The 9,161-nt window shown below is 32.1% G+C and overlaps 1 pseudogene; it reads right to left on the bottom strand.

Annotated features, from left to right (window-relative positions):
- Positions 1–2,188: 2,188 nt before the first annotated feature.
- On the bottom strand, positions 2,189–8,624 carry LOC149212099 (iron-sulfur cluster assembly SufBD family protein ABCI8, chloroplastic pseudogene; annotated as a pseudogene).
- Between the last annotated feature and the right edge of the window lie 537 nt (positions 8,625–9,161).

Here is a 9,161-nt window from a genome sequence, read left to right as displayed (position 1 = left end):
GCCAACTAAGTTACATGTTTAAAATATCAGGAAATAGATAACTTGTGGAAACAAATGGAAAAACAAAATATCAGTGTAAAAAATATCCTTATTGCTTGTTCTAAAAGAGTCATGTTCCTTAAATTTGGATATTCTTTTACACACAATAGAAGCTCCTCGCTATTATGACCTCTGTTTTTAGGATCATGAGATTGATCCAACATCACATTGGATTGTGGAGACAACATGATTCAACTTTCCAAGATGAGTACCTCACTTGGTTGAATGAAGGTGCTAGCTTTGAGTAGTGTAAAAACCTTAGGGAAGAAGAACAATAAGGCCTAAGAAAATATATCACCACTTGTCCACTAAAAGAAAAGAAAAAATTCAACCCCACAATGGCTTCTAGGAGTACATTTTTTTGGATGGATATCACACTGTGAGAGATGATTGTCTAATACAATGAGAAGCGTACATATATTGTCATAATGCTCCTCACAGTTAGACCCTATAGTTGTGTCCTATAATATTAATCATATTATGCTATTTAACTATAAATTATGACTATCATATAATTATTAGTTAGAATGACTAGTCTGAAATTGCATTTTTAGTATTTATGTACACATGAAAATATCAGGGGAAAAAAGGTACTTTTTGTGGCTAGTTAATTTTGAGTGAATCTAAATACAGAAGAAATTATGGTGCCTCGGTGTTTCTCTAGCGGTTATCCGCTCATTATACCAATTGCTCCCATGTCCTCTACTTATTTTGGTGAATTCTTCTTTGATGATGTCCAATGCCAATGCAGTGGACATCTATCCTCGATCTTTTTATGAGCCAAAGGGAATCTCCACAAGTAACAATGAAAAAGTAGGCTCAAATATATTATTGCGGTCCAAAATGCTATAATTATATGGCAAGCAAAGAAACACTACGTTAATCATCTTCCGTTTAATATTGATTAATAATTTCTTTGCATGATCATGTAATACTAAAGTGTCAAGTAGGGACATTTGAAGTGAGTCATCCATCAATATCACCTTTGAGAGTGCTTAGCAGTTAATACTTCCTATTACACACACAGTAGATCACCAACTTCAAGGATAGCGATATAAACACAACAGAAATTAAATTAAAAGAAATGTAGCAAGTCAAATGCGACTAATCATGAGTCAAGAAAATAACTAGCTCTTCACATTAGCAAGGCATTCTTAGGCACTAAAATAGGAAAATCCTTCCATTGCATCATTTTCACCTTTTCTTTAATTTCTTTAATTTATAACATAACTTTAAGAAAAAAAGTCATTGAAAAGGGTCTCACAATCATAACAAATGCTCTAGTGATTGTCGTATCAATTAAACAGAAAGGAAATCATTCGGTATGCCTTTAACTTGTGGAATATATTGAAGAATATGAATATTTCTCATCCCTTGCTCCTAATCAAATTGTAATCCGTGGGTTCCAATCAAGTAATCAATTGCCCTCCAAGATAGTTAAGAGATCACTTTGGAGAAGGAGTACTAGAAGCATTGGGATAATATAAGTGGAATTCACTAGGAGAAAAATGAATCACTTTAGTGGGTGCTCCAAAATATTTGAATGCAATTGAAAATGATTTTATACTCCCTCTACACATTTTAAAACAAAAACCATTCAATTGCATCTCATTTATTTTGCACCTTTCTATAATATGTAATTCTTTGAGCAAGAATAGAGCATTCATAAAAATTGTCATGAAAGAGGACTCTTCATAATCGTAATAATTTGGGCTCTAACAAATAAAGAATTTCATTTAGTGAATAAATCTTACATGGTAGATTTCAGTGATTAAAATGACAACTTTATTCTTAATCTCATTACAAAAAAAAAAAATTAAACTCTAACTAGTTGGGATCTAACAAATCAAGAATTCCATGTAGTAATTTAAACTTACATGGTAGATCCGAATTATTTGCAATGACAACTTTATTCTTGATCTTATTACAATGTAGATAAATTCAAGAGTACATACATATTTCCTTATTTGAGACAAACTTTGAACACATTCCGAGATTTCATAGAAATATGATTATATGATTTACCTATAGGACATGAGAAAGTTATCTACATCTAGCACCCATCACTAGCCAATAGTGCTATTAAGACACCATCTCATGGAATTATAATCATGTAGATAGATAGTGTTATAGAGATGCCTTACAACACCTATTCAACACTACCTTCAAGCTTCAAATTCATCAATTGATTTACTTTAGTAGAAAATTCTAGTGGGATTCCATTAAATATAACTCGAAAAAAGCCATTTATGATAGATGTCGTTGCCTTCTTTAGATCTATCCCCCTCTGGAAATAGAGTAACTGATATTCCCCAATTTTTGAGGTACTTGCTTCATGTTCAACATGGGCTATTGGGTTCTTCATGTGGAAAAGGTTACAAATATTAGATGTATAATGGAAACAAGCATGCAATTCATGGTTGCTCCTAAAGTCTCTTTGGTGAATTATAAAACACCATCTACTTAAAACATGATATATGTTAGTAACAAAAACCTACCCAAGGCCCCACTTAAGAATTCAAAATGTTGGAAATAGGAGATGTCTTAATCAATATAAACTATTTAATTTCATTATCACACTAAAATAGACACATCTTTAAAATGTTGAAAAGTGTGAAAAAAATGGAGTTGGAATATTATAGTTATGTCATGGTAGATATAGCTATGTAAAATATAACTTCTATCTAAAACACGTAAATGTAACTTATCTATATATATATATATATATATATATATATATATATATATATATATATATATATAGATATAATGGAGATGTAACTTCCATGTCATGGTAGATATAGCTATGTGAAATGTAACTTTTATATAACATTATAAATATCCTTTTTTTCAGTGATTTAAGAGACTATTTTTTTTCTTTGGTTAATAACTTAATAATCCACCAAAAATAGCATTGAATTGGTTCTTCAACAACTAAGGGAAAATTTCAAAATAGTGTGAAAATGCTTACTCATTCCCATACCATATTTCTGATATTTTATTTGTGTGCGGATTTAAGCTAGTGTAATGTAACTTCTACATATTTGACTATTTAAATGTAAAAATTTACCCAGATTGAAGTTATACAATTAACATGTGCACAATGAGATACAATATGCATGAGTTGTAAGTAATATGATGTTTACATGTTATATTAAGACAAAGGTTTTCTCATCTCATTAACTCTTATCTTATAGTTGGTGATGCATATAGTCTTTCAAATTATGAGACATCCTTGTCATATCTTATACTTAATGATGGATATAGATTTTAAAAGAATAAACCTTGTTTGTTATTTTATATACAACCAATTTAAATGAAATTGTTCATAATTTTACTCAATATTATCTTGTACAACTGAAAATAAATGATGTGGGGTTGTTTTTCTAGTGATTTTCAAAATTGTTTTAATTACCTAAATTTAGCCTATTTAAAGTAAATTGTTGCACTAGCCATGTTATCTTCAAGTCAGTAACTTTTTTTGAGGGAATCTTCATGACATCCACCATCTCTGAAAATCATGAAATATTAGTAGTATCTTGCACTAAATGGACAACGTTGGCATATAATATTTTATTGTGTTTTTTACTCTGTGTCACAAATGTATTGATATTTTATGATTCTTTGTTTCAATTTCCATGCTAACACTAGATTGATCATGCTTGCTAGGAATTTTAGTTGTGCACACATCATATTGCTCACTTCTAATTGTATCAAAAACAAGGAATATGCACAATGACATTTAGTGACATGTGGGTGTCTATTTTACTCAATGATATCCTTGATTTTTAAACCATTCCGATCCTACCACAATGAAATTAAGAGAGACAAGGACATAAGAAGGACTATAAATAAATGAAAATAGAGACTTTAGAATGCAACTAAATTGTACCTGAATGTAACGATATGTATTTGCAGCTGCATGGTCACTGATGAGCATCGAATCACACTGTGAAAAAATCCTTCCATTCCAAGAATTTCCTCTGTAGTAGTTCCTTGACTTGCCTATAGATATACTTTTAGAAACAATCCTACTCCTGCAATTCTTCCCTATATGGATCATCTTTGTCCCCCCTATTGATAGTTATTGTTCAAGGCAATAGAATAGAACTCTCCAATTGCATCATCATATTTCAAAAAAATGCTTGAGTATTTCTAGGTGATTGTCGAACCACTCTCTACTTAGGTCCACTAAATCCTTGATTTGTCCTCGTCGTACAAACCTTTTTTCATAATAAAACTATAAATCCCATGTTTGCATTCCTCGTCCCTAACATACCAATTCTTTACAATGGAATACTTTATCAATGTTCCCTCGGTGCAATAGAGATCCACTACTATGGCATGGAGATGACTGGTGTCATAAAATGGTGCATTGCATCCTTCAATATATGTCACAAAACTCCTCTCACCTCATAGAAATCCTCTCATCGAAAAAAATAGAGTCCTCTCAAACTACCTGGTCTTCATCTCATTGATCCTAAAATAAGTGGATATTTCCATGGGTGACAAAGTGTGCTTGGGTATTTAATAGGAGGAGCTATAACTAAAAGAAAAAAACGATGCGGTATAATACTTATAAGTAGGTGGAACAACCCTGCCAAGGTACTTCCTAACTAGATAAAGATACTCCCGAATTACCTCTTATAACGAACAAAAGATAACCTCAACTACCTATGCAGTCTACTTATGCATAGTAGCAATAAAACATTGTCAAAAACAACATCTACAACAATGTTGGTCAATCTCTTCTTCTAGTCAAGGGCATGCCCATCTTTTGAAAAGTATCAAGCATGTCAGGGTCCACCTCATCCAGGCTCCTCTTCTTCTCCTACTCTCCTTGTTTAGGTTTAGAATAATAGAAAAGGTCTTGGAAATTGATGGGTGGGTAAAAGTTATCATATCATTTGGGTTATTCCATTTTTAATCATTGTCTGTAAGAATTGAATCTAAATTTCAAAATCCATTCAGGTTCCTTCTTTCTAGCTAAAATCAACCTAAGATTTGGAGAGTCGAAGGTTTAATAGATCTAAGTATATTCTACTTAAAATATATAACATGGTTTAAAACTGTAGGCATTAAGATCAGAATATAAATATGAAACAAAAAAGATTTTATGTTCATGATTACAAGAAATTTTAATTTCTTGTAACAAAGTGTGAGGAAGGTCTAGAATGTGCATCCTACAAAATTTGCTTGCGTCCCTCGAGCCCTTTGAATTTTGGCATGGTAGAGCCCATTAAAAAAAGGTGAAAAGATAAAATAAATTTCATGCATTCTGACCCTAGCGAAATGATTTGTACAGTAAGGACATGAAAAATTCTTGCATTCCATTGCCTTTTGATGAATTGTTGGCCGCAATCAAGCTCTTCAATAAGTACATGCAAAATCCTTACTAGTGCATTGTATTTTGATGAATTGTTGGCCACGATCAAGCTCTTCATTATCATAATCATTAAACCCTTTGTACAATAAGGACATGCAAAATCCTTACTTGTGCATTATATTTTGATGAATTGCTAGTTGCAATCAAAATGCATTATCATAATCATTAAACCCTCAACCCTACATAAAATTTATGCGTTGATCATATAAACCCTCACCCATAAGAACAAAAATCATCTTTAGTAAAAAGGAAGAACTCTCCAGAGTCCAAATTCATACCGATATACAAATTACCAAAATCTCCACGCCCAATGATCTTGCCCTTCCTCCATCTAATCGTTGACGCTCTCCTAAAGTGTTTCCCATGCAAACTCTATCTGGGGTTCGAATCCCATGAAATCCATAGATCACGTTGATGGTCTTCCTTCTTCACCTTGCCCTTCCTCTATCTAATCGTTATGCTCTCCTAACATGTTTCCCATGCAAACTCCATCCAGGGTTCAAGAAAAGGAATATTTATAATGGAAAAAATAAAAGAAATATTTATAATATAAAATAAAATAAAATATATAAATTGGAATTGGGTTAAATGATTTATTTTTAATAAGAATTTGTTATTTTTGTGTAAGAGGTTAAATTAAAAAGAAGAAGAAGTTAAAAATTACATTGGGATGAGTGTAAACATTTAAATATGACCTCAATTAATAATAAAATGTTAAATTAATAAAAATAATAAAATTCAATTTTTTATATTTTGATTTTTTTATTAACTTGTGAATAGGCTTTGTTACAATACCATGGGCCAATACCATGGATTATCAATACTACAAGTCCAAAAACCATAACCTATTTCACAACCAAAATATTTTATAACAATATGACAAGATTCTTAACCATGGATATTCACCCCCACTAACCTATTTCACAACCAACATATTTTATAACAATATGACAAGATTATTAACTATGGATATTCACCCCCACATTACTGTAGATATTATTAACTTGTAAAAAATAGTCTTTGTTATAATACCATGGGTCAATACCATGGATTATCAATACCACATGCCAAAAAAACATAAATTATTTCACAATCGAAATATTTTATAACAATATGACAAGATTGTTAACCATGGATATTCACCCTCACTTTACCATGGATATTAACTTGTAAATAGTATTTTTTACAATAGCATGGGCCAATACCATGGCTTATCCATACCACATGTCAAAAAACCATAACTTATTTCATAGTAAAAATATTTTATTTTAATTTAATTTTAAAACATTTTTTTAATTGAATCTAAATTAATGTTATAATTTGAGATATATGTAAACCATGGATATTCACCCTCACTTTACCATGGATATTAACTTGTAAATAGGATTTTTTACAATAGCATGGACCAATACCATGGCTTATCCATACCACATGTCAAAAAACCATAACTTATTTCATAGTAAAAATATTTTATTTTAATTTAATTTTAAAACATTTTTTAATTGAATCTAAAAAGGAAAATAATGTTACAATTTGAGATATATGTAAACGCTCTATCCTCACGACTACTAAAAATATTCCCATAGAAATTAAACTAAGGTTTTAATAAAACTAAGTTAAGATGGATCTATGTTGGCTATATATATATATATGCCAAGATTCTTAACCATGGATATTCACCCCCACATTAGGGTAGATATTGTTAACTTGTAAAAAATAGTTTTGGTACAATACCATGGATTATCAATACCACATGCCCAAAAAACATAAACACATTACGATAGATATTATTAACTTGTAAAAAATAGCCTTTGTTACAATATCATGGGTCAATACCACATGCCCAGAAAACAAAAATTATTTCTTGATCAAAATATTTTATAGCAATATGACAAGATTGTTAACCATGGATATTCACCCTCACTTTACCATGGATATTAACTTGTAAATGGGATTTGTTATAATACCATGGCTTATCAATACCACATGCCAAAAAATTATAACTTATTTCATAGTAAAAATATTTTATTTTAATTTAATTTTACAACATTTTTTAATTGAATCTAAAAGGGAAAATGTTACAATTTGAGATATATCTAAAGCCTCTATCCTCGGGACTACTAAAAATATTTCCATAGAAATTGAATTAAGGTTTTAATAAAATTAAGCTAAGATGGATCTATGTCGGTTCTTTAGATATATATATATATATAAAGAAAATATTAGATTAAATATAATGCATGATTTTTTAAAGTTTTTCATTATTTTATTCGCTTTGACATGAATGATTCAAAATATAGGTTTAATATTTTACAACCAATTAAGTTTTTTTTATTTAGATAATTTCTTAAACATAATACAATGTGATCAAATTTAAGAGAGAGTTGGGGAGAGGGTGGAGAGAGGGAGGGAGATAGTGAAAAAGTTGGAGGATAGAGAGAGAGAAAGAGAGAGTGAGGTGGAAGTGATCTAGGTGGCTCCAAAGACACATACGACAAAAAAGGTTTATGGAAGCTCAAAAATCCAAGTGATTAGAATGCTTTTGAAACAAGACCAAAGCATAGATCTCGTCATTCAGATTGCAATAGTGTGAACGGTTCATCAATTTGAGCTCGTATGAGGGAGAACGAGCTAGTCAAAGTTTTTTTTTACTTTTGCTGACTAGGCATGCTTAATGGAGACACAATTTGGAAGTTTTCCAATAGACGAAATCTGGCCAACTCCAGCGAGATTCCAGGCAAATTTGTGGCCTGTTTAATTTGAATCCTTCGGTCAAATTTAGGAATTTTTAAAATGGCCTTATTATTATTAAAAATTAAAAATATATATATAAATGAGGTGGCGGGCCACCACCTCCGTCACCCCCAACGATATTAACAAAAATATTTTATTAAAGGGCCAACGGACCATGACCCCTACTGGCCCAACCGCACTAAACACAATTTAAATGATGGGTTGGTGGTCATGACCCCGCCAAACCCTCCTCCAACTATCCCATAACATATTACAACTTGATATGGTGCCATCTCGAGTGGACCCAGCCCACACCCAACCACATTACATAAATGCCACACCATATTAAATGGGGCCGGTGGGAGTTGAACCCACAGCCGGCGGGAGCGCAGGCCTCGCCCATGCAGCGGCCCCACGTTAAACCCATAACCGACGTCACGGCCCAATAAACGTTAATACGCGCCATGTCATGTCACATGAACCATCATACCATGTAACCAACGTGCCCTCCCATTTAATGTTCAACACCATGAGCCTTTTCAAGGAGTTACGGAGGTTATGGGGCGGGCACCCAATTCGGACCCGACCCCCAAAATGAACATGTTTAAGATTACCATTACACCAAACAAATTTTCTTGTTTAATCGACCAAAAAGATTTATATTAACCTTAATTTCATCAGTTCACCAAAACATGGAGGAGCAAGAGTGCACATGGAAATTAGGGCGATAAATTTTTTAATTAATTTATTGTAGGTGGAATCATGAGTGAGCGAAATTCTCAGGAGGGTGAAATTTTCGCAGTGTCCAAATTGGACAAATTTTATGTCAATCTTACACCTATTAACGACACAAACCCAATGGTGTAGTCTGCTTCTCGATCTGAGTAGCAGATTTGCATAGGACCCGGAGGAGGGAATATTTGAGGAATCTAGGGGGAATCTAAAAGATTTCCCGAGCCCCATATTTTCACTTTCTTAGAATTTAGAGATTTGATAGTCGATT

This window comes from Pinus tabuliformis, chromosome 1_1 (genome assembly GCF_031772625.1).
Source record: "Pinus tabuliformis cultivar Carrire ecotype Pingquan chromosome 1_1, CPIR1, whole genome shotgun sequence".
Classification (NCBI taxonomy): Eukaryota; Viridiplantae; Streptophyta; class Pinopsida; order Pinales; family Pinaceae; genus Pinus; species Pinus tabuliformis.
The sequence above is the reverse complement of the archived record's forward strand: the minus strand, read 5'-3'. Positions and strand labels throughout refer to the sequence as shown.